The sequence below is a fragment of the Staurois parvus genome, unplaced genomic scaffold (genome assembly GCF_062004578.1).
Source record: "Staurois parvus isolate SC_StPar_1 unplaced genomic scaffold, SC_StPar_1.0 ptg000826l, whole genome shotgun sequence".
NCBI lineage: Eukaryota > Metazoa > Chordata > Amphibia > Anura > Ranidae > Staurois > Staurois parvus.
In genome coordinates, this window is record NW_028318622.1 from 1 (window position 1) to 24,497 (window position 24,497).

The window sequence follows — 24,497 nt, forward strand, 5'->3', positions numbered from 1 at the left end:
ATGTCTGATGACCCGTTTCATGTATGATGGCCCGTTTCGTGCCTGATGGCCTATTTCGTGTCTGATGACCCGTTTCATGTCTGATGACCCGTTTCGCGTATGCTGGCCCGCTTCATGTCTGATGACCCGTTTCATGTATGATGGCCCGTTTCGTGCCTGATGGCCTATTTCGTGTCTGATGGCCCGTTTCGTGTCTGATGGCCCGTTTCGTGCCTGATGGCCCGTTTCGCGTCTGATGGCCCGTTTCGTGCCTGATGGCCCGTTTCGTGCCTGATGGCCCGTTTCGTGCATGATGGCCCGTTTCGTGTGGGGTGACCCGTTTCGTGTCTGATGGCCTGTTTCGTGTGTGATGGCCCGTTTCGTATCCGATGGCCCGTTTTGTGCGTGATGGCCTGTTTCGTGTCAGATGACCGTTTCGTGTCTGATGGCCCGTTTCGTGTCTGATGGCCCGTTTTGTGTCTGATGGCCCGTTTCGTGTAGAATGACCCGTTTCATGTGTGATGACCCGTTTCGTGTCTGATGACCCGTTTCACGTATGATGACCCGTTTCGTGTCTGATGGCCCGTTTCGTGCACGATGGCCCGTTTTGTGCGTGATGGCCCGTTTCGTGTCAGATGACCCGTTTCGTGTACAATGACCCGTTTCATGTCAGATGACCCGTTTCGTGTACAATGACCCGTTTCGTGTCTGATGGCCCGTTTCGTGTCTGATGGCCCGTTTCACGTATGATGACCCGTTTCGTGCACGATGGCCCGTTTTGTGTGTGATGACCCGTTTCACATATGATGACCCGTTTCGTGTGTGAAGTAAAAAAAAGTCCAGAAGCGCTTGTTTATCTATAACGAAAAGTGAAAAATATAGTTTTTTGAAAAAAGTTTTGGTCTTTTTTTATAGAGCAAAACGTAAACAAATGCCGAGGCGATCCACACCACCAAAAGAAAGCTCCGTTTGTGTGAAGAAAAGGACACACATTTTTGGGTGCAGCGTTGCACGACCGTGCAATTACCAGTTGAAAAAGCGCAGTGCTGAACAGCAAAAAATGGCCTGGTTTGGGGGGGTAAAACCTCTGGAGGGGGAGGAGTTAAGGCCCCCGTAACCACTTCCAGGTCCTGGTGTCACTTTCCTGGACCAGGGAATAAGCTGATGGAGGGCAGGAGAGACTTCGGGGGCCTAACAGACCCCTAATGTCTCATTAAAGAGAACCTGTCACTGCAAGAAGTATCACTTTAGGGGACTTCTGGTCCCTTTATGTGATAAAAATGGAGCCGCAGGGCACTCTGAAGAGCGATCTTCCTCCTCACACCGTCTTCTGTTTGATTTCATCACACAATATATGCCCCGTGTATACTACAATAGAATCGTTGTGCGCCAATAAAGCGTTCGGGTTTGGCTTGAAGGAAAAGGACCCCCCTCCCCACATTTCCAGCTGGGGGCCACGAGGCCCAGACTGCATGACACGGTTTTGGGGGTTCCGGCCTCCTCTGTCACCCTGATCCTAAATATGACAACAAAGGTCTGTGTAGTAATGATCAGGAAATGGTTATTTGTCATGGCGGCCATTTTTATTATGGGCAGATGAACCCATCTCCCTTCACTTCATGGAACTCTGCCTCCCCCTTCTGACAGGAAGTTCCCAGGATGCATCTGTGAGGCCAATGCCAGGAAGTGTGAGGAGAAGTGAACCTAGGAGCTCTGTGGAGGGAAAAGTCCACCTCACAGCCGAACCGAACCCATCGATTGGACTTCCCTGACGGCTCGCCGTGATTGGTCACTGCCACAGCAGCTTGTGAACTGTCCTTCCACTGGCCGGTGTCATCACCATGGCAACGGCAGCTGAACAGGTAAGGGATGGGGGGGGTTGTGTGATGAAGTGGAACTGAACCTTTGTGTCTTCTACAGACAAGGAAGCCGCCATCTTAGCCTCTGATTGATCTGCTGTTGCCATGGTGATGACACCGGCCTGACACTTGGGATGTTCTGGGAAAAATGATCAATTGATTTTATCAACTTTCCAATTCTCCGCCCCCAGACCTGCATTTCTCCGCCCCCAGACCTGCATTTCTCCACCCCAGACCTGCATTTCTCCGTCCCCAGACCTGCATTCCTCCGCCCCCAGACCTGCATTTCTCCGCCCCCAGACCTGCATTTCTCCGCCCCCAGACCTGTATTTCTCCGTCCGCAGACCTGCATTTCTCCGCCCCCAGACCTGCATTTCTCCGCCCCCACACCTGCATTTCTCCGCCCCCAGACCTGCATTTCTCCTCCCCCACACCTGCATTTCTCCGCCCCCACACCTGCATTTCTCCGCTCCCAGACCTGCATTTCTCCGCCCCCACACCTGCATTTCTCCGCCCCCACACCTGCATTTCTCCGCCCCCCCCCAGACCTGTATTTCTCCGCCCCCAGACCTGCATTTCTCCGCCCCCAGACCTGCATTTCTCCTCCCCCAGACCTGCATTTCTCCTCCCCCAGACCTGCATTTCTCCACCCCCAGACCTGCATTTCTCCATCCCCCAGACCTGCATTTCTCCGCCCCCAGACCTGCATTTCTCCGCCCCCAGACCTGCATTTCTCCACCCCCAGACCTGCATTTCTCCGTCCCCAGACCTGCATTCCTCCGCCCCCAGACCTGCATTTCTCCGCCCCCAGACCTGCATTTCTCCGCCCCCAGACCTGTATTTCTCCGTCCGCAGACCTGCATTTCTCCGCCCCCAGACCTGCATTTCTCCGCCCCCAGACCTGCATTTCTCCGCCCCCAGACCTGCATTTCTCCTCCCCCACACCTGCATTTCTCCGCCCCCACACCTGCATTTCTCCGCTCCCAGACCTGCATTTCTCCGCCCCCACACCTGCATTTCTCCGCCCCCCACACCTGCATTTCTCCGCCCCCCCCAGACCTGTATTTCTCCGCCCCCAGACCTGCATTTCTCCTCCCCCAGACCTGCATTTCTCCGCCCCCAGACCTGCATTTCTCCTCCCCCAGACCTGCATTTCTCCTCCCCCAGACCTGCATTTCTCCTTCCCCAGACCTGCATTTCTCCGCCCCCAGACCTGCATTTCTCCACCCCCAGACCTGCATTTCTCCGCCCCCAGACCTGCATTTCTCCGCCCCCAGACTTGCATTTCTCCTCCCCCAGACCTGCATTTCTCCTCCCCCAGACCTGCATTTCTTCTCCGCCCCCAGACCTGCATTTCTCCGCCCCTAGACCTGCATTTCTCCTCCCCCAGACCTGCATTTCTCCTCCCCCAGACCTGCATTTCTCCTCCCCCAGACCTGTATTTCTCCGCCCCTAGACCTGTATTTCTCCACCCCCACACCTGCATTTGGGATCCACCCAACAGACGCCATTAGATCACCAGGGAACCTCTTCGTTTGACCTGGGCTTTGTTCTCCATTTTGTGAGTTCCTTTACATTTCATTTTGCTATTTTTCCCGATAAAGACATACTTCGCCATTACTGCCATTTTGCTCTGACTCGTTATTTACGAGCCCCATCAAGGTGGAGCGATTCAGAGGAGTATAATTGGAGAGGACTTCGTTGGACCTGCCGGCGAGACCAGAGATGACCTTGGAGAGGTTTCCACCATTCCTGGGAGTCTTCCATGGTGACCGGATGCTGTCCTACTGACCAGGCCGTGATGCCCATCATTATACATACAGCGCTCTGTTTGTATGTCTTTGTGGTGAGCGCAGTAATTTACCGCATCCGTCCACCAGCCTGATTGGATGTTAATACATCCGTCTCCACTGGGACATTTCTTTATTTTTCATCTTAATTTATATGGAACTATTTGATGGTTTCTGCGTCTCCATTGACTGTCGCGTCGCTTACATGGATGTTTGTTATATTATTTAGCGCTGCAAACCATTTACTATATTTTCTTTTTTGGTGTTGAGGATTGCCTTGTGTGCTGCTACTTTGTGTTTTCAGATTTGCGCTCACTTACCCTATTTTTTAGTTTGATATACAAGGACGGCCATGACTGACTGCGAGGTACTGTAAAGGGGGGCAGTATTATGTGTGAGGAGGGGGCGGGGGCAGTATTATGTGTGAGGAGGGGGCGGGGGCAGTATTATGTGTGAGGAGGGGGCGGGGAGCAGTATTATGTCTGAGGAGGGGGCGGGGGGGCAGTATTATGTGTGAGGAGGGGGCGGGGGGGCAGTATTATGTGTGAGGAGGGGGCGGGGGCAGTATTATGTGTGAGGAGGGGGCAGGGGGGGCAGTATTATGTGTGAGGAGGGGCAGGGGGGCAGTATTATGTGTGAGGAGGGGGCGGGGGGGCAGTATTATGTGTGAGGAGGGGGCAGGGGGGCAGTATTATGTGTGAGGAGGGGGCGGGGGGCAGTATTATGTGTGAGGAGGGGGCGGGGGGCAGTATTATGTGTGAGGAGGGGGCGGGGGGCAGTATTATGTGTGAGGAGGGGGCGGGGGGCAGTATTATGTGTGAGGAGGGGGCGGGGGGGGCAGTATTATGTGTGAGGAGGGGGCGGGGGGGGGCAGTATTATGTGTGAGGAGGGGGCGGGGGGCAGTATTATGTGTGAGGAGGGGGCGGGGGGGCAGTATTATGTGTGAGGAGGGGGCGGGGGGGCAGTATTATGTGTGAGGAGGGGGCGGGGGAGCAGTATTATGTGTGAGGAGGGGGCGGGGGTGCAGTATTTCGTGTGAGGAGGGGGCGGGGGGGCAGTATTATGTGTGAGGAGGGGGCGGGGGGCAGTATTATGTGTGAGGAGGGGGCGGGGGGCAGTATTATGTGTGAGGAGGGGGCGGGGGGGGCAGTATTATGTGTGAGGAGGGGGAGGGGGGGCAGTATAATGTGTGAGGAGGGGGTGGGGGGGCAGTATTATGTGTGAGGAGGGGGGTGGGGGGGCAGTATTATGTGTGAGGAGGGGGCGGGGAGCAGTAATATTTGTGAGGAGGGGGCGGGGGCAGTATTATGTGTGAGGAGGGGGCGGGGGCAGTATTATGTGTGAGGAGGGGGCGGGGGCAGTATTATGTGTGAGGAGGGGGCGGGGGGGCAGTATTATGTGTGAGGAGGGGGCGGGGGCAGTATTATGTGTGAGGAGGGGGCGGGGGGCAGTATTATGTGTGAGGAGACACTTCCCCCCCCTTCCAGTCCTGACACTTCCCCCCCCCCCTTCTAGTCCGGACACTTCCCCCCCCCGCCCCCCTTCCAGTCCGGACACTCCCCCCCCACCCCCCTTCCGGTCCGGACACTTTCCCCCCCTTCCGGTCCGGACACTCCCCCCCGCCCCCCTTCAGGTCCGGACACTCCCCCCCTTCAGGTCCGGACACTCCCCCCCCTTCCGGTCCGGACACTCCCCCCCTTCCGGTCCAGACACTCCCCCCCCTTTCGGTCCGGACACTTTCCCCCCCCTTTCGGTCCGGACACTTTCCCCCCCTTCCAGTCCGGACACTTTCCCCCCCCCTTCCGGTCCGGACACTTTCCCCCCCTTCCGGTCCGGACACTCCCCCCCCCTTCCGGTCCGGACACTTCCCCCCTTCCGGTCCGGACACTCCTCCCCGCCCCCCTTCCGGTCCGGACACTTCCCCCCCTTCCGGTCCGGACACTTCCCCCCGCCCCCCTTCCGGTCCGGACACTTCCCCCCCTTCCGGACCGGACACTCCCCCCCGCCCCCCTTCCGGTCCGGACGCTTCCCCCCCTTCCAGTCCGGACACTTCCCCCCCCCTTCCAGTCCGGACGCTTCCCCCCCTTCCAGTCTGGACACTTTCACCCCCCTTCCAGTCCGGACACTTCCCCCCCTTCCAGTCTGGACACTTTCACCCCCCTTCCAGTCCGGACACTTTCACTTTATAATTTTTAAAAAATTTTTTTACATTTTTATTTAATTTTTAAAAAAATTTTTTTTTTTGTTTTTTTTTTTATTTTCCATACTGTCACCCTAGCAGTGTGGGGTCACCATGGTGACTCTGTACTACTTGTGGGGGGTGAGGAAGATTTTTTGTTGTTTTTACACTGATTGCTTTTACACCCATAAAGGCTGGAAGAGGAATCATTTCTCCTTCTCTCTGCATTCCTGCAGCCATTGAGAAATACTGTGTGAGCTGTGATTGGTCACAGCTTGTCACATGGTACAAGGCTGTTGTGAATGGCCCTGTGCCATGTGATCTCTGTGATCATTCACAGATTTCACACGTAGTAAGCAGTGATGTCACAAGAGGGAGCGCACATGTAGGGGGCGGGGAGGCCCCTGCACTGCCACCGTCTGGCCGTTTATATATACATGGGCCGGACGGGAGGCGGTTAAATAGTCCACTAGACATCAGAATGTGTGCTGGACGTGTCCGTGTGCACATGCATGTCGTTGTTGCATTCTTACATGCTTAGCTAGGCTCCCATGCTGGAAAACATGTCCACGTTTATACTAACATACATGAATAACTGCAATCTCTGACAGCTGACATGAGGCTGCTGACCCTCCCCTATTGGTCCTGCAATATGATGGGCTGCCTCACTGACCAATGAGCAGGGTAATGGGGGGCAGTAAAAGCTGAACGTCTACAGGAAGTGAGATGTGCACATGGCTTTGCGTGCCAACATTCCTCATGTATGATCGGTCTGACATGCTGGGGATACATAAACAATATGGAGCCGCACTCCAAGTCCACAATACATCCATGACCTGGATAGAGATACTCCACAGGATGTGTTCCACTGACATGTTTCACCCCGGGGGTGGGGCTTTATTGTAGAGTGACCTCGGCCTATAGATTTCCCATCATTCACTCTGACAGGTGACTCCACCCCTCAGTATGGATGTCATGTGATGTAGGACGCCCCCTGTAGGCTCTGAATGTTCAGCATTGTACAGCGGCTTCTCTCAGGACAGACTCCATGCTGCTCTATAGGTGATCACGGATGGTAAATTCAGTTTACATGGATGACATCACAGGAGACTTCCATTGTCACACTCATGTAGGGGGAGCCAGATTCTCCACCCAGCTGTCATCCATCATTATATCCCCCCAGGTGGGACTCCAACCCCCAATCCCTGGCTTAGGCCAGTGCCTCCTCCATGAGGCCTCCGGGGTTTTACTTGTTTGTGTTTTTTAGTGTACAAGCCGTGTTTATTGAGGATAAATCCATAGAAGGAGCTGATTCCGGGGATGGACATCAGGGATCTGTCACTGTTATCCTCGGACTCCTCACAGGTGGGGCCTTTTCAGACCCCTAAAACCTTCTGATGATATTCATTAACTGATCAAGAAAAATGGAAAAGAACCTTCTCTGTCTATATTCTATGTTCAGAAAAGAATCAAGCACCCCAGGTGGGACTCGAACCCACAATCCCTGGCTTAGGCCAGTGCCTCCTCCATGAGGCCTCCGGGCTTCGCTTGTCTCTTGTGTTTTTATTGTTATTTTGTGGGACGTAAATCAGCGTACAAGCCGTGTTTATTGAGGATAAATCCATAGAAGGAGATGATTCCGGGGCTTTGATGGACATCAGGGATCTGTCACTGTTATCCTCTGACTCCTGAGGGGTGGGGCCTTTTCAGACCCCTAAACCTTCTGATTATCCAGAGGAAGGCAAAGCCCCCCCCCCTTTTCCCAAAAATTCCTTCCTGACCCCCCAAGGCGATCTCATTGTCCCTGAATCATCAGTATAGGGTGCCCGGTTCACCTCCCTGTACAATGCTCAGAAGGTAGAGGTGGGACCCCAACATCAAGGGGACCCCATCCAGAAATGGACACCATACGGCGCGGAAATGGACAGCGTACGGCGCGGAAATGGACAGCGTACGGCGCGGAAATGGACGGCATACGGCGTGGAAATGGACGGCATACGGCGTGGCAATGGACGGCATACGGCGTGGCAATGGACGGCATACGGCGTGGCAATGGACGGCATACAACGGGGTAATGGACGGCATACGGCGTGGAAAAGTGATGTCACAGTTCTGTCCGCCCACCCAGGGGTGGACTGACAAGTCATGGGGCCCCCGGGCAGTAAGAGATAATGGGGCCCCCTGTGCCCCGCCTACACTCAAGCCACACCCACACAACACCCTACCTACATATTGCAGCTCAGCTGCATACGAGGGGCATTTAAATATTTACTTCAGCAAAGTCTGCATGAATATTCCTGGCTTCTTTCCGTAGAAGCCCCTGGGCACTTCCAGGTTTAAAGATGGCTGCCATGTGGGGAAGTGACAGAGAGAGGGGAGTGAGAGGGTGAAAAAGAGGAGGGGTGTGTGAGAGAGAGAGGAAAGGATGAGAGAGGAGGGGTGTGTTTTAAAATGTGCTTTTAAAAATGGGCGTGGCTTAAAAGGGGTGTGGTTAAATAGTGTCTGAGATGACTTATATAGTGCAGGATGAGGTCATGTTAAATAGGGGATGTACAGTGTGGGGGGTATGACAGTGGGTAGTATGTACAGGAGAGGAGTGTGGGGTGTATGGATGTGGGTAGTATGTACAGGAGAGGAGTGTGGGGTGTATGGATGTGGGTAGTATGTACAGGAGAGGAGTGTGGGGTGTATGGATGTGGGTAGTATGTACAGGAGAGGAGTGTGGGGTGTATGGATGTGGGTAGTATGTACAGGAGAGGAGTGCGGGGTGTATGGATGTGGGTAGTATGTACAGGAGAGGAGTGTGGGGTGTATGGATGTGGGTAGTATGTACAGGAGAGGAGTGCGGGGTGTATGGATGTGGGTAGTATGTACAGGAGAGGAGTGTGGGGTGTATGGATGTGGGTAGTATGTACAGGAGAGGAGTGTGGGGTGTATGGATGTGGGTAGTATGTACAGGAGAGGAGTGTGGGGTGTATGGATGTGGGTAGTATGTACAGGAGAGGAGTGTGGGGGGTATGGATGTGGGTAGTATGTACAGGAGAGGAGTGTGGGGTGTATGGATGTGGGTAGTATGTACAGGGAGAGGAGTGTGGGGGGTATGGATGTGGGTAGTATGTACAGGAGAGGAGTGTGGGGTGTATGGATGTGGGTAGTATGTACAGGAGAGGAGTGCGGGGTGTATGGATGTGGGTAGTATGTACAGGAGAGGAGTGTGGAGGGTATGGATGTGGGTAGTATGTACAGGAGAGGAGTGCGGGGTGTATGGATGTGGGTAGTATGTACAGGAGAGGAGTGTGGGGTGTATGGATGTGGGTAGTATGTACAGGAGAGGAGTGCGGGGTGTATGGATGTGGGTAGTATGTACAGGGAGAGGAGTGTGGGGTGTATGGATGTGGGTAGTATGTACAGGAGAGGAGTGTGGGGTGTATGGATGTGGGTAGTATGTACAGGAGAGGAGTGTGGGGTGTATGGATGTGGGTAGTATGTACAGGAGAGGAGTGTGGGGTGTATGGATGTGGGTAGTATGTGGAAGATGGTGTCAGTAGGTGGTGTCAGGATTGGACCTTCTGAAATTCTTAGTAACTAGGAAAAGGAAGAAACTAACCCGTCTGGACAGGGAGATCAACCTTATTAGGGACAAATTGGTATCCTTTAAAGAAAATGACAGATATAAAATTGCATCTAGAAGGGTGGAGAAGGAACAACAGAGTAAGAAAAAGAAGAAGTTTCTGAGGGATTTTAATGACTCTTCTGACCAAGTGGTCTTTGATTGGCAGAAAATCAAGGACACGCTCCCCCCGGATCAGGATTCTGTGCCTCGGGTTCAGGATCCAAACATTAAAGAAAGTGTAAATGGAAATAGAAATAATAAAAATATGAACAAAAAGAAAGGTCCCAATCCAGGGAGACGGGGCCCAACAGGGTTGTCCCCCTCCAGGACGAGAATATAGGGTCTAGAGCAGCAATGGGCAAACTACGGCCCGGCGGACCTTTTAATCCGGCCCGCGGAGCGCGATACTGTCAGGATGTGTGTAGGCGGGGCAGCGTGACGAACGCAAGGGGAGCTAGGCTCCTCTCACAGTCCGCCCTGAAGACCGGTGTAGCATGAAAATCTGTCTCCTATGAGGATCTGTCCCCCTCGACGTATCTGCGCATGTGCCGGAGATCGCCGATCGGCTGCTAATGCCTGAAACTGGCACATGCGCAGATACGTCGAGGGGGACAGATCCTCATAGGAGACAGATTTTCATGCTACACCGGAACGGCGCGGGAACACGGCGAGAGGAACGCGCGGAGCAAAGGTAAGTGAATTGGCACAGGGGGGACTTGGGGACTTAATATGGGGAATGAATTAATAGGGGGATGAATTACTATAGGGGGGATGAATTACTATGGGGGATGAATTACTATATGGGGGATGAATTAATAGGGGGGATGAATTACTATATGGGGGATGAATTACTATATATGGGGGGATGAATTACTATATATGGGGGGATGAATTACTATGGGGGATGAATTACTATATGGGGGATGGATTACTATATGGGGGATGAATTACTATATGGGGGATGAATTACTATATGGGGGATGAATTACTATGGGGGATGAATTACTATATGGGGGATGAATTACTATATGGGGGATGAATTACTATATGGGGGATGAATTACTATATGGGGGATGAATTACTATGGGGGATGAATTACTATATGGGGGATGGATTACTATATGGGGGATGAATTACTATATGGGGGATGAATTACTATATGGGGGATGAATTACTATGGGGGATGAATTACTATGGGGGATGAATTACTATATGGGGGATGAATTACTATATGGGGGATGAATTACTATGGGGGATGAATTACTATATGGGGGATGAATTACTATATGGGGGATGAATTACTATATGGGGGATGGATTACTATATGGGGAATGAATTACTATGGGGGATGAATTACTATGGGGGATGAATTACTATATGGGGGATGAATTACTATATGGGGAATGAATTACTATGGGGGATGAATTACTATATGGGTGATGGATTACTATATGGGGAATGAATTACTATGGGGGATGAATTACTATGGGGGATGAATTACTATATGGGGGATGAATTACTATGGGGGATGAATTACTATATGGGGGATGAATTACTATGGGGGATGAATTACTATATGGGGGATGAATTACTATATGGGGGATGGATTACTATATGGGGGATTAATTACTATATGGGGGATGAATTACTATATGGGGGATGAATTACTATGGGGGATGAATTACTATATGGGGGATGAATTACTATGGGGGATGAATTACTATATGGGGGATGAATTACTATATGGGGGATGAGTTACTATGCTTACTATGGGGGAATATTACTATACTTACTATGGATGACACATACACATCATTCATCTACTCTTGGTCCGGCCCCCGGGTCCAAAAATGAACCCATTGCGGCCCTCAAGTCAAAAAGTTTGCCCACCCCTGGTCTAGAGAGTATTACCCTAACATCCCTCCACATTTAACTAGGGATGGGATATATGGGGCTAGTAACGCTCCAAGGAAGAATTACTATCAACACCCGTTCCCTCCAAGGACCCCCCAGAGGCCCATGGGGAACCCGCATTATTACCACACTGTTTACTACCCACCGTATAGCCCTAGGGAGTACCACACCAATATGGGAGCTCCTTCTTACCCCCCTCGGGGGTATAAGTCTAACAATAACCAGAATCATTATAATGATCATTACAACCAGAATGGTCCTTATTATCCTAAGCGTCAGGAATATAACAAACCGGCTAACAATCCCACTAATCGGGTGTCAGGGCCGGAACGCTGGAATGGGCAGGCAGGCCTATGGTACGGTCACGCTGCGACTGACGACAGCCACTACCCACAGACCAGAGCCCCTCAGGGCGCGGAGTCTAAGCCCCAGGCTACCCTTCACCAGGGCCCCTGATGGTGGGGATGGACTTGACGCAGCCTGAGACCAGGTCGCGGCCCCCGAGTGACCCCAGCTGCGATAACGACTGCCGCCAATGGCGTACAGCTGGTGGGAGCTAGATGGGGACACGAGTAGAGTAGTCAGACAGGCCGGGTCAATAACAACGGAGCAGACAGTACTAGACGGTAGGCAAAGAATACTCAGGTCACGGGCCGGGTTCAGCAACGGGAGGTCAGGTAAAGGGTTAACGCAGAGAGTAGTCTTGTCCAAGCCGAGTCGGTTACCAGGAGAGCAATGGGAACAACACAAGAGCTTGCAACAGGGCAACATACAGGACACAAGTGCAGAGCACACTTGCAGACAGCAGCTCAACCACACCCTTCTGAGGAGGAGCCGCAGAAGCCTGAAGGCATAAAGGTTCCCACCATGCTTTGCAGAAAACCAAGATGGATGCCAGCTCATGGAGATGCACAAGCTCTGAAGAAAGGTAGGACCTTGACATCGGGGTAGTACTAAACCTCCAGTACATCAGAACGCCCAACAGCACAATCAAGCCAAACAGTCTTTTTTAGGGACGGGTCATCCACGAAAAAGGAGAGACATAGAAGGGGAAAGAGAGGAGGAAGGAGAACGAGGGGACACCCCGAAAAAGAGGCGAGTTTGAAAGGTCAGGGTATCTTTAACCTGACTGGTGTCAAACTAACAAATGAAGAGCTTGACCTTCTCGATAAAGGGTTGAAATATACCCCCGCTACACGGGTAAATGAGATAAACACATATATAGATGTGCGCAAAATCATTACACAACTGTCCCTCAAACATTTCTTCAACAGATCCATCATAGGGAATCAATCCCCCTCTAGTGTGGTTCACTCCAATTTTTACGAATGCGTCCACCTTCAACCCCCCTCCACAATCACATTCCTACATAAATGTCTTTAACCATTAGCCGCCCGGCCAATGGCCGTTTGGCGGCTTCAAAATAGTCTCTCCACTCCGGGTACACGCCATTTGGCGTGCTCCCGCACATGCGCAGTTTGCGCTAATGCAGAGCGGCGCAGCAGTGCGATCTGTCACCGGCCGTGCACCTCGGACACGTCCGATGACAGATCCGAGCACCGGCTCCCGTTGCTGGTACCATGTGACCTGCTGTGACCAATCACAGCAGGTCACATGACAGTTGTATACAATGGATGGCTTCATTCATGATGCCATCCATTGTATACTAGTGCCTAGCTGTGAATGGTCACAGCTAATCACATGCACATGTCATGTGATTAGCTGTGACCAAATCACAGCTAAGCACAAAAAAAAAAACAAACCCTGAATGAATCGATGTCATTCAGGTAAATGCTGGCTTATAGCAAAGTAATTCTTTGCTATAAGCAAATTGTGTAAAAAAAAAAAAAAAAATACTGATCACTTCCCCAAAGTAGTACAATGTTACTATGGTAACATTGTACTACTTTGGTCATAGTAAAATATGAAAAAAAAATGTAATAAAAAATTAAATATAATAAAAAAATTAAAAAAATTTTTTTTTTCATACTGTCACCAGTCAGTGTCCCTGTTCACCGCCATGTCAGTTATATGATGACGCTGTACTGCACTGGTGACAGTATGTAAAAAAAAAATAGTGAAAATAATTTTTTTAATTTTTTCCGAAAAATTATGACAAAAAAATACAACTTCGAAAAACTCGCCATGCCTCTTATGAAGTACGTCGGACTGTCTACTCTGCAAAAAGGGGTCATTTGGGGGATATCTGTACCGTCCTGACATTTGGGGGATATCTGTACCGTCCTGACATTTGGGGGATATCTGTACCGTCCTGACATTTGGGGGATATCTGTACCGTCCTGACATTTGGGGGATATCTGTACCGTCCTGACATTTGGGGGATATCTGTACTGTCCTGACATTTGGGGGATATCTGTACTATTCTGACATTTGGGGGATATCTGTACTGTTCTGACATTTGGGGGATATCTGTACTGTCCTGACATTTGGGGGATATCTGTCCTGTCCTGACATTTGGGGGATATCTGTCCCGTCCTGACATTTGGGAGATATCTGTACCGTCCTGACATTTGGGGGGATATCTGTACCGTCCTGACATTTGGGGGATATCTGTACCGTCCTGACATTTGGGGGATATCTGTACCGTCCTGACATTTGGGGGATATCTGTACCGTCCTGACATTTGGGGGATATCTGTACCGTCCTGACATTTGGGGGATATCTGTCCTGTCCTGACATTTGGGGGATATCTGTACTGTCCTGACATTTGGGGAATATCTGTCCTGTTCTGACATTTGGGGAATATCTGTCCTGTTCTGACATTTGGGGGATATCTGTACCGTCCTGACATTTGGGGGATATCTGTACCGTCCTGACATTTGGGGGATATCTGTACCGTCCTGACATTTGGGGGATATCTGTACCGTCCTGACATTTGGGGGATATCTGTACCGTCCTGACATTTGGGGGATATCTGTACCGTCCTGACATTTGGGGAATATCTGTACCGTCCTGACATTTGGGGAATATCTGTCCTGTTCTGACATTTGGGGGATATCTGTACCGTCCTGACATTTGGGGGATATCTGTACCGTCCTGACATTTGGGGGATATCTGTACCGCCCTGACATTTGGGGGATATCTGTACCGTCCTGACATTTGGGGGATATCTGTACCGTCCTGACATTTGGGGGATATCTGTACCGTCCTGACATTTGGGGGGATATCTGTACCGCCCTGACATTTGGGGGATATCTGTACCGTCCTGACATTTGGGGGATATCTGTACCGTCCTGACATTTGGGGGATATCTGTACCGTCCTGACATTTGGGGGATATCTGTACTGTTCTGACATTCTTGGACCTCAAGAAATTAGATTGGCTGTCAGTACTTCAGGATTGATCAATATTCAGATCTATACCATAGTTTGTGAACTCTATAACTTTCCTACAAACTAAATAATAAATACTAATTTGGGTTATTTTCACCAAAGACATGTAGCAGAATACATCTCGGCCTAAATTTATGAAGAACAATTATTTATTTGTAAACTTTTATAACAGAAACAAAAAAAAACGTGTTTTTTTTCAAAAATTTTGGTCTTTTTTTGTTAATTTATCAAAAAATAAAAACACCAGCGGTGATTAAATACCACCAAAAGAAAGCTCTAGTTGTGTGAAGAAAATGATAAAATTTTAGTTTGGGTACAATGTTGTATGACCGCGCAATTGTCATTCAAAGTGCGAGAGCGCTGAAACCTGAAAAATGGCCTGGGGGGGGGGAGGGGGAAAATTGCCCGGTATTGAAACGGTTAAAGAAAAAGTCCTAAGGGATTTGGAAAACATGCCTGTAAAACGGGTATATGATAACCCCGGTGACAGGTTGGCCATTAAAACTCTTGGAAAAGAGAGACCTTGTAATTAGGCCAGCGGATAAGGGTGGCGGAGTGATGAGGGTGGCGGAGTGATGAGGGTGGCGGAGTGATGAGGGTGGCGGAGTGATGAGGGTGGCGGAGTGATGAGGGTGGCGGAGTGATGAGGGTGGCGGAGTGATGAGGGTGGCGGAGTGATGAGGGTGGCGGAGTGATGAGGGTGGCGGAGTGATGAGGGTGGCGGAGTGATGAGGGTGGCGGAGTGATGAGGGTGGCGGAGTGATAAGGGTGGTGGAGTGATGAGGGTGGCGGAGTGATGAGGGTGGCGGTGAGGGTGGCGGAGTGATGAGGGTGGCGGAGTGATGAGGGTGGCGGAGTGATGAGGGTGGCGGAGTGATGAGGGTGGCGGAGTGATGAGGGTGGCGGAGTGATGAGGGTGGCGGAGTGATGAGGGTGGCGGAGTGATGAGGGTGGCGGAGTGATGAGGGTGGCGGAGTGATAAGGGTGGTGGAGTCGTTGTCTGGAATAAAGCTGACTATATGGGGGAGGTCAGTAAATTGCTGGAGGATGAATCCACCTACAGACCACTACCTGGTGACCCTCTTGCAGGTTACAAAAAGTCGCTTTTAGCCATTATCAAAAAAGGTTTTGATAATGGGATTATAAACAAGAAGGAGAAGGCTTTTCTATGCCCGGTGGCACCAAAGCTCCCTATATTGTACATCCTGCCGAAGGTGCATAAAGACCCGGTACATCCTCCGGGCCGACCCATAATCAGTGGGATCGTTACTATCTAAGATTGGAGAATACATCGATTTCCATCTGCAACCACTAGTTGCTGAAACACCTTCATTTCTTAGTGACACCAAACAGGTCCTGAATGAAGTTGATACAATAAATACATCACCTGATATGTTTCTGGTCACAGCGGATGTCAGTTCCTTGTACACCAGCATTGACCATGCGGATGGCATGGAGGCCACTGATTTCTATTTACCCCCTTCCAGTCCGGACGCTTTCCCCCCCCTTCCAGACCGGACGCTTTTACCCCCTTCCAGACCGGACGCTTTTACCCCCTTCCAGTCCGGACGCTTTCCCCCCCCTTCCAGACCGGACGCTTTTACCCCCTTCCAGACCGGACGCTTTTACCCCCTTCCAGACCGGACGCTTTTACCCCCTTCCAGACCGGACACTTTCCCCCCCTTCCAGTCCGGACACCTCCCCCCCCTTCCATTCCGGACACTTTCCCCCCCTTCCAGACCGGACACTTTCCCCCCCTTCCAGACCGGACGCTTTCCCCCCCTTCCAGACCGGACGCTTTCCCCCCCTTCCAGACCGGACGCTTTCCCCCCCTTCCAGTCCGGACGCTTTCCCCCCCTTCCAGACCGGACGCTTTCCCCCCCTTCCAGACCGGACGCTTTCCCCCCCTTCCAGTCCAGACGCTTTCCCCCCCTTCCAGTCCGGACGCTTTTACCCTCTTCCAGTCCGGACGCTTTCCCCCCCTTCCAGTCCGGACGCTTTTCCCCCCTTCCAGTCCGGACGCTTTTCCCCCCTTCCAGTCCGGACGCTTTCCCCCCCTTCCAGTCCGGACGCTTTCCCCCCCTTCCAGTCCGGACGCTTTCCCCCCCTTCCAGTCCGGACGCTTTCCCCCCCTTCCAGTCCGGACGCTTTCCCCCCCCTTCCAGACCGGACGCTTTTACCCCCTTCCAGACCGGACGCTTTTACCCCCTTCCAGACCGGACGCTTTTACCCCCTTCCAGACCGGACACTTTCCCCCCCTTCCAGTCCGGACACCTCCCCCCCCTTCCATTCCGGACACTTTCCCCCCCTTCCAGACCGGACACTTTCCCCCCCTTCCAGACCGGACGCTTTCCCCCCCTTCCAGACCGGACGCTTTCCCCCCCTTCCAGACCGGACGCTTTCCCCCCCTTCCAGTCCGGACGCTTTCCCCCCCTTCCAGACCGGACGCTTTCCCCCCCTTCCAGACCGGACGCTTTCCCCCCCTTCCAGTCCAGACGCTTTCCCCCCCTTCCAGTCCAGACGCTTTCCCCCCCTTCCAGTCCGGACGCTTTTACCCTCTTCCAGTCCGGACGCTTTTCCCCCCTTCCAGTCCGGACGCTTTTCCCCCCTTCCAGTCCGGACGCTTTCCCCCCCTTCCAGTCCGGACGCTTTCCCCCCCTTCCAGTCCGGACGCTTTCCCCCCCTTCCAGTCCGGACGCTTTCCCCCCCTTCCAGTCCGGACGCTTTCCCCCCCTTCCAGTCCGGACGCTTTCCCCCCCTTCCAGTCCGGACACTTTCTCCCCCTTCCAGGCCAGGGCAATTTTCAGCTTTTAGCGCTATCACACTTTGAATGACAATTGCGCGGTCATGCAACACTGTACCCATATGAATGTTTTACCATTTTTTTTAGATAGATAAAGCTTTATTTTGGTGGTATTTATTCACTGCTGGGATTTGTATTTTTTTTGCTATGTAAATGAAATGTCCAAAAGTTTTTAAAAAAAGTGTTTTTTTTTAATAAAATTTTGCAAATAAATAATATTTCATCATAAATCTTAGCCAAAATTTATTCCGTTATCTTTTTAGTAAAAAAAAAAAAAAATCCAAATTAGTTTATAAGCAAAAATTATAATTTTTAAACATTTTTTTTTACATTTTTATTTTATTTTTTTATATTATTATTTTTTATTTATTTTTATTTTTTTAAATACTGTCACCCTAGCAGTAGTGTCACCATGGTGACACTGTACTACTTGTGGGGGGTGATAAAGATTTTTTTTTTTTTTTACAGTGATTGCTTTTACACCCATATAGGATGTAAAAGCAATAATTTCTCCTTCTCTGGCTGCATTCTTGCACTCATTGAGAAGTACTGAGTGAGCTGTGATTGGTCACAGCTTGTCACATGGTACAAGGCTTTTGTGAATAGCCCTGTACCATGTGAGCTCTGTGATCATTCACAGATTTCACACATAGTAAGCAATGATGTCACAAGTGACATCTTGCTTACTACTTTGCATGTGATCACTGATTGGCCAATCAGTGATCACATGATCGGGACCTCACACAGAGGTCCCGTCCGACGATCGGTCTTTCACTGTGTCCGGAGGACACAGCGGGCACCGGATCGCGGTGCTGTGCGCTCCCAGGGAGCGCGCACAAGCAGGGTGGCGGGGAGGCCGTTTATAGACGCCCACCCGACCCTGCAGTGCCACCGTCCGGCCGTTTATATACAACGGCCGATCGGGAAGTGGTTAACAAATCATAGTCGCTTATCAGGTACACAAAGGCGCTTCATTCTGGACCTGTTGCGCTTTGCCATGCACCACAACTACTTTTGGTATAATCAGTCTTATTATCTACAGATAAAGGGTGTTGCCATGGGGGCTAAGTTTGCCCCCAGCCTCGCCAACCTCTTCATGTCCAGGTGGGAGGAGGATGTCATCTATGCCAGGGATTGGCCGGAACTGGTTCTGTACAAGCGACATATAGATGACATCCTCCTCCTCTGGAATGGAGAGGAAAGTGCGCTTCATAATTTCTTTTCAACATTGAACAATAACACTCTAAACATCCACTTGACCTATACCTATAGCTGACACCAGATCGACTTTTTGGACCTTACATTAACCCCTCGCCTACCGGGCACTTCTACCCCCTTCCTTACCAGGCCAATTTTCAGCTTTCAGCGCTGCCGCACTTTGATTGACAATTGCGCGGTCATGCAACATTGTACCCATATGAAATTTTGACCATTTTTTTCTCACAAATAGAGCTTTCTTTTGCTGGTATTTAATCATCACTGGGCGCTTTACTTTTTGCGCTATAAATACAAAAAGTGCAAAAAATTTGAAAAAAAAAAAAAAAGTTTCTTTGTTTCTATTATAAAATTTTTCAAACAGGTAATTTTTCTCCTTCACTGATGTGCGTTGATGAGGCAGCACTGATGGGCACTGATAGGCGGCACTGATGGGCACTACTAAAGGGCACTGATAGGCAGTACTAATGAGGTGTCACGGATAGGCGGCACTAATATGCAGCACTGATAGGCGGCACTGATAGGTGACACTGATGATGGGTACTGATAGGCAGCACTAAAGGGCACTGATAGGCAGCACTAATAAGGTGTCACGGATAGGCGGCACTAATATGCAGCACTGATAGGCGGCACTGATAGGTGACACTGATGATGGGTACTGATAGACGGCACTGACTGGCATCACTGCTGGGCACTGACTGGCGGCACTGACTGGCACAACCCCTGGGCACTGACTGGTGGCACTGACTGGCAGCACTGGTGGGTGGGCACAGGTGGGTGGCACTGCTGGGCACAGGTAGGTGGCACTTCTGGGCACAGGTGGGTGATCTGCTGGGCACAGGTGGGCGGAGCTAGTGGGCGCACTGCTGGGCACAGGTGGGCGGAGCTTGCGGGTGGCACTGCTGGGCACTGATCATCAGGGCACTGATCATCAGTGGCCCTGATGATCGGTGCCGATCCCCGCTCTGACAACTGCCGGTTCTCGGCAGTACTTTCCTCACGATCTGACAGCGTGAGGAAAGTGCAGCCGAGAACCGGCACTTGCATTTTCCTCTGATCAGCGTGTCATTGGACACCGCTGATCACGTGGTAAAAGACCGCCGTGATTGGCCTTTTACCACGTCACGTGATCAGCTGTGTCCGTAGGAGGGCCGTGCGTCACGACGCCACCAACAGCGGAACGGCGAGTACTGTCACTGTGCGAGGGCACACACTTTTAAAAACGCTCTGTATTACCCTGTGAAAATGTAAGTTTGCATTTGTCTGGAGACACATTAAACCCTATATGAAGGATAAAGCACTATGTGGGAATCTTTCTTTTACATGCCCTACACTGGAGGAGCAAAAGGGAAGAAGAGGATACAGGAGATAGGCTGGCCATACATTATACAATTATCTGCAGATTTTCTGCCCAATTTCCTTTAGATTTACCTTCAACTGTGTAGTGTAAGGGCCGGCCTAATTGGATACAACAAAGTGTTGTTTAGGTTTGTCCTCCTATTATATGGTTTTTGGTAAATCTAAACCAAAAATCTGCAGATAATTGTATAATGTATGGCCAGCCTAATAGGACAAGGGGAGATATCTACTGAGCTAGCTGACACACTCCCTATGAATATGTGCACATGGCACGAAACGCGTCAGAGTAAGAGCAGCATATCCCAGACATTACGCCACCGCATGGAGCGGCGGCCATCTTTATACACCTTTATGGTCAGTTTTATCTATGCAGTCCTTGTCTTTCTTTTGGACCAATAAATTTTCACTTTAAACGGTATCACACCATCCTGGCTTTTTTTCTTGGGACCCTGCTGAGTCCATTACTTGCAGAGTCTCCTAGGGGACAGCTGAGGGGTGTTTTAGTGTGGCAACACACGATCCATAAGAAGATACCTTGGACGGACTGCTGTACTTAGATGATGACCCTATCCATCTATGAGACAACTTCGTTTGGATATCGGGACACCATCTATATGCATATTTGAATTATGCATCTGGTGAGTGCATGATTCAATTACTCTGATCACCGGAAGACGCACGTTTTTCAGTCACCATTTATTGTTTAAAGGACTATTATTGCTTTTTTGCACAGTTTTTGGCACTTTGTTATCACTTTACATATATATGGTTTATAATTATACTGTACTTTAGCGCTGCGCCCTTCCTTTTTTGGAGATATCTACTTCCATCTATCCAACCCTTATAACACAGAAGGCCATCTAGTGGAAGGAAAGCAACATTACAATCTACCTCAACAGCAATACATTTTCCACGTTTGGGACAATTATTTGTCACCTGAGTTCAGGATAACCAGTATATAGCTCTTATCACTATTTGTAGGCTGCACAAGTGAGAGCGAGCAAACTGTATTATTTGTATTGTTTCATCATTATTTATTTATTATTTTTGATTTATCAAATTTTATATGAATTAGTATACTGCTTTTTATTTTATATATATATATATTATTTTTTTTTCTTCACTGTTTTATGAAATATTTTTGCACATATAAGTTTTGCACATAATATACCACTACGTATGGTTTTTTTTTTAGTTTACCTGATGTGATTAACCACTCGCCTACCAGGCACTTCTACCCCCTTCCTTACCAGGCCAATTTTCAGCTTTCAGCGCTGCCGCACTTTGATTGACAATTGCGCGGTCATGCAACATTGTACCCATATGAAATTTTGATCATTTTTTTCTCACAAATAGAGCTTTCTTTTGGTGGTATTTAATCCCCGCTGGGCGCTTTACTTTTTGCGCTATAAATTAAAAAAAGTGCAAAAAATTTGAAAAAAAAAAGTTTATTTGTTTCTTTTATAAAATTTTTCAAACAGGTATTTTTTCTCCTTCACTGATTTGCGTTGATGAGGCGGCACTGATGGGCACTGATAGGCAGCACTGATGGGCACTGATAGGCAGCACTAAAGGGCACTGATAGGCAGTACTAATGAGGTGGCACGGATAGGCGGCACTGATAGACAGCACTGATAGGCGGCACTGAAAGGTGACACTGATTATGGGTACTGATAGACGGCACTGACTGGCATCACTTCTGGGCACTGACTGGCGGCACTGACTGGCACAACCGCTGGGCACTGACTGGTGGCACTGACTGGCAGCACTGGTGGGCGGCACTGGTGGGCGGCACTGGTGGGCAGCACTGGTGGGTGGGCACAGGTGGGCACAGGTGGGTGGCACTGGTGGGCACAGGTGGGTGGCACTTCTGGGCACAGGTAGGTGGCACTGCAGAGTGGCACAGGTGGGGGCACTGCTGGGCACAGGTGGGGGCACTGCTGGGCACGGGTGGGGGCACTGCTGGGCACGGGTGGGGGCACTGCTGGGCACGGGTGGGAGCACTGCTGGGCACGGGTGGGCGGGGCTAGTGGGCGCACTGCTGGGCGGAACTTGCGGGTGTCACTGCTGGGCACCGATCATCAGGGCACTGATCATCAGTGGCCCTGATGATCGGTGCCGATCCCCGCTCTGACAACTGCCGGTTCTCGGCAGTACTTTCCTCACGATCTGACAGCGTGAGGAAAGTGCAGCCGAGAACCGGCACTTGCATTTCCCTGTGATCAGCGTGTCATTGGACACCGCTGATCACGTGGTAAAAGGCCGGTGGTATCGGCCTTTCACCACATCATGTGATCAGCTGTGTCCGTAGGACACAACGATCACGGAGATCGCCGGGTGCGCGCCCCCTGGGGCGCGCAGGAGAGCGCGTTCCTGGAGGACGTCATATGACGTCCACTCAGAACTGGCCGGCCGCGGTGAAGCCGTCATTCGGCTATGCGCGGTCGGCAAGAGGTTAATATTGTGTCCATATAATCGGAATTTATCAGCTTTTTTCACATGATTTATTTTATTTATATGGTTAATCAAATATAACACCAGGAGTTTTTTAAATTTTATCACCAAGGATCCATTTAGAATTATTTAAATTTTATTTATTTATTTACATATTATTCACTACTAAACAATATTGAGGAGCGCGACACATTTAATATTTTATGTTTTATTGCACTGAAGGATCCCTATATACATTGACTTCTATCCTCTGCTTGATTGTCCTGATTACAGACCACCAAAACACGGCAGCTGAGCGGGAATCTGTCTGATACCAGCCTCGTGAGTGGATTGTAGCCGAGGTGGAATCACAACGTTCCTGAAGTACATCGATATACAACGACGAGGGAAATGTGACGACAATAAAATATTTCACAAAACTTGTTACGCCCCATTTCCTCAAATGTCTTCTTTGTTTCCTATCGCCATCTAGTGGACAAAGACTATTATTACATGACACATTTAAACCATCTTTGCCTCTTTCCTTTTATTTCCTTCTGGATAATAAACCCCAAAATCTAGTTTATGTTATACAATAAGTAACAAAAGGGCCCCTATTTCATGTTGGTGCCCTACCTTAAAAATGAGGTATAAACCAATGGAGGTCAATGTTCATGTTTAACCCATTAGGTACCAAACAATTGAGTTCAGATACCCATTTTATTTCATTTTTGGAGATTTCCTTGACTAAATCCCGTCCCCTTTCATGTTTAGTCGCCCTGTCAACGCCATAAAAGGATCATAGGGAAGGATCTTTATTGTGCACCACAATGGTTTCATACACTGTGTTTTTTAAAAGCATTTTTAACCGCTTCCCGGCACCGTATAGCAGATATACTGCAACACGGCGGCACGAGTGCGCAAAATCACGTATATATATATGTGATTTTGCATTTCCGGGTAGGGGGCACACGTGAGCCATGCCACCATTCGTGGCCACGGATGTCAATCATTGGGTCCCAGCCGGTGATTATCCGCCAGTCCCCGGTGATTACTGACAATCATCCTCCTTCCTGCCAACTGGGGCACACTGCACGGCACAGCCATCCCGATCCAAATATGGAGCTGTGTACCGACAGCCCGGGGTCAGTAGGGGGTCCCATGAGATGCCCCGGTACCTTTTTCATAGGCTTTTTTGAGTTTGGGCAAGGACACAGGGGCCCCATGATCCCCTATTGTCCGGGGGCCCCATGAGTTGTCAGTCCGCCCCTGGTACAGCGCCAGCAGAGATTAGTTGTAGAGGGAAAGATTTTGTGTAGGGAGAGGGGGCTAGGGCCAATTTAGACAGAATCCAATTCACGGAGCAGCATGTCTGTGGAGGGCGAGATATGCACCAAGTGAAAGGATGATTTCCTTTATCCCCTCAGAGACCCCCGATCTGCGGAGAGATTCCTGCTTTATCCGCAGAATTCTGGGAACACCCGATGAACACGGAATAACGGCAGCTTATGTTCACAGATGTTCCAAGTTTATTAGACATTACTTGGGTTATATAGAATACAGAAATAATAAGGGGGGGGAGGGGGGAGCGAGTTCTAAACTGTAACTTGTAAGTTTCCATCATGAGCTGATTACATGAAACATGACATTTACATTTCCTGGTATAAAATTTTTTTGGCTAACTTTCTGAGAAACAACCAAAGACATTGTCAGGGAAATGTCAGCTTCTGTAGATCCATCCCTGAGGAACGAAAACATCTCATCAAACGTCCAATATATCCGCAAAACGCTAATTATTACTTAACATGGCGTATATTATACACGATGGAGGTCATCTACATCCTTTCACTCATCACTCATGTCACCTCTCATCACCCCTATGTCACCTCTCATCGCCCCTATGTCACCTCTCATCACTCATGTCACCTCTCATCACTCATGTCACCTCCCATCGCCCCTCTGTCACCTCTCATCGCCCCTATGTCACCTCTCATCGCCC

The 24,497-nt window shown here is 50.1% G+C and overlaps 1 long non-coding RNA gene across 1 annotated transcript; it reads left to right on the forward strand.

The window, feature by feature from the left end:
• Positions 1 to 1,653: 1,653 nt before the first annotated feature.
• LOC149443915 (uncharacterized) lies at positions 1,654 to 23,028 on the forward strand. The gene is made up of 2 exons (XR_016306586.1): positions 1,654 to 1,841; positions 22,793 to 23,028. It is a non-coding gene; the product is annotated as an uncharacterized LOC149443915 (long non-coding RNA).
• Positions 23,029 to 24,497: the final 1,469 nt, after the last annotated feature.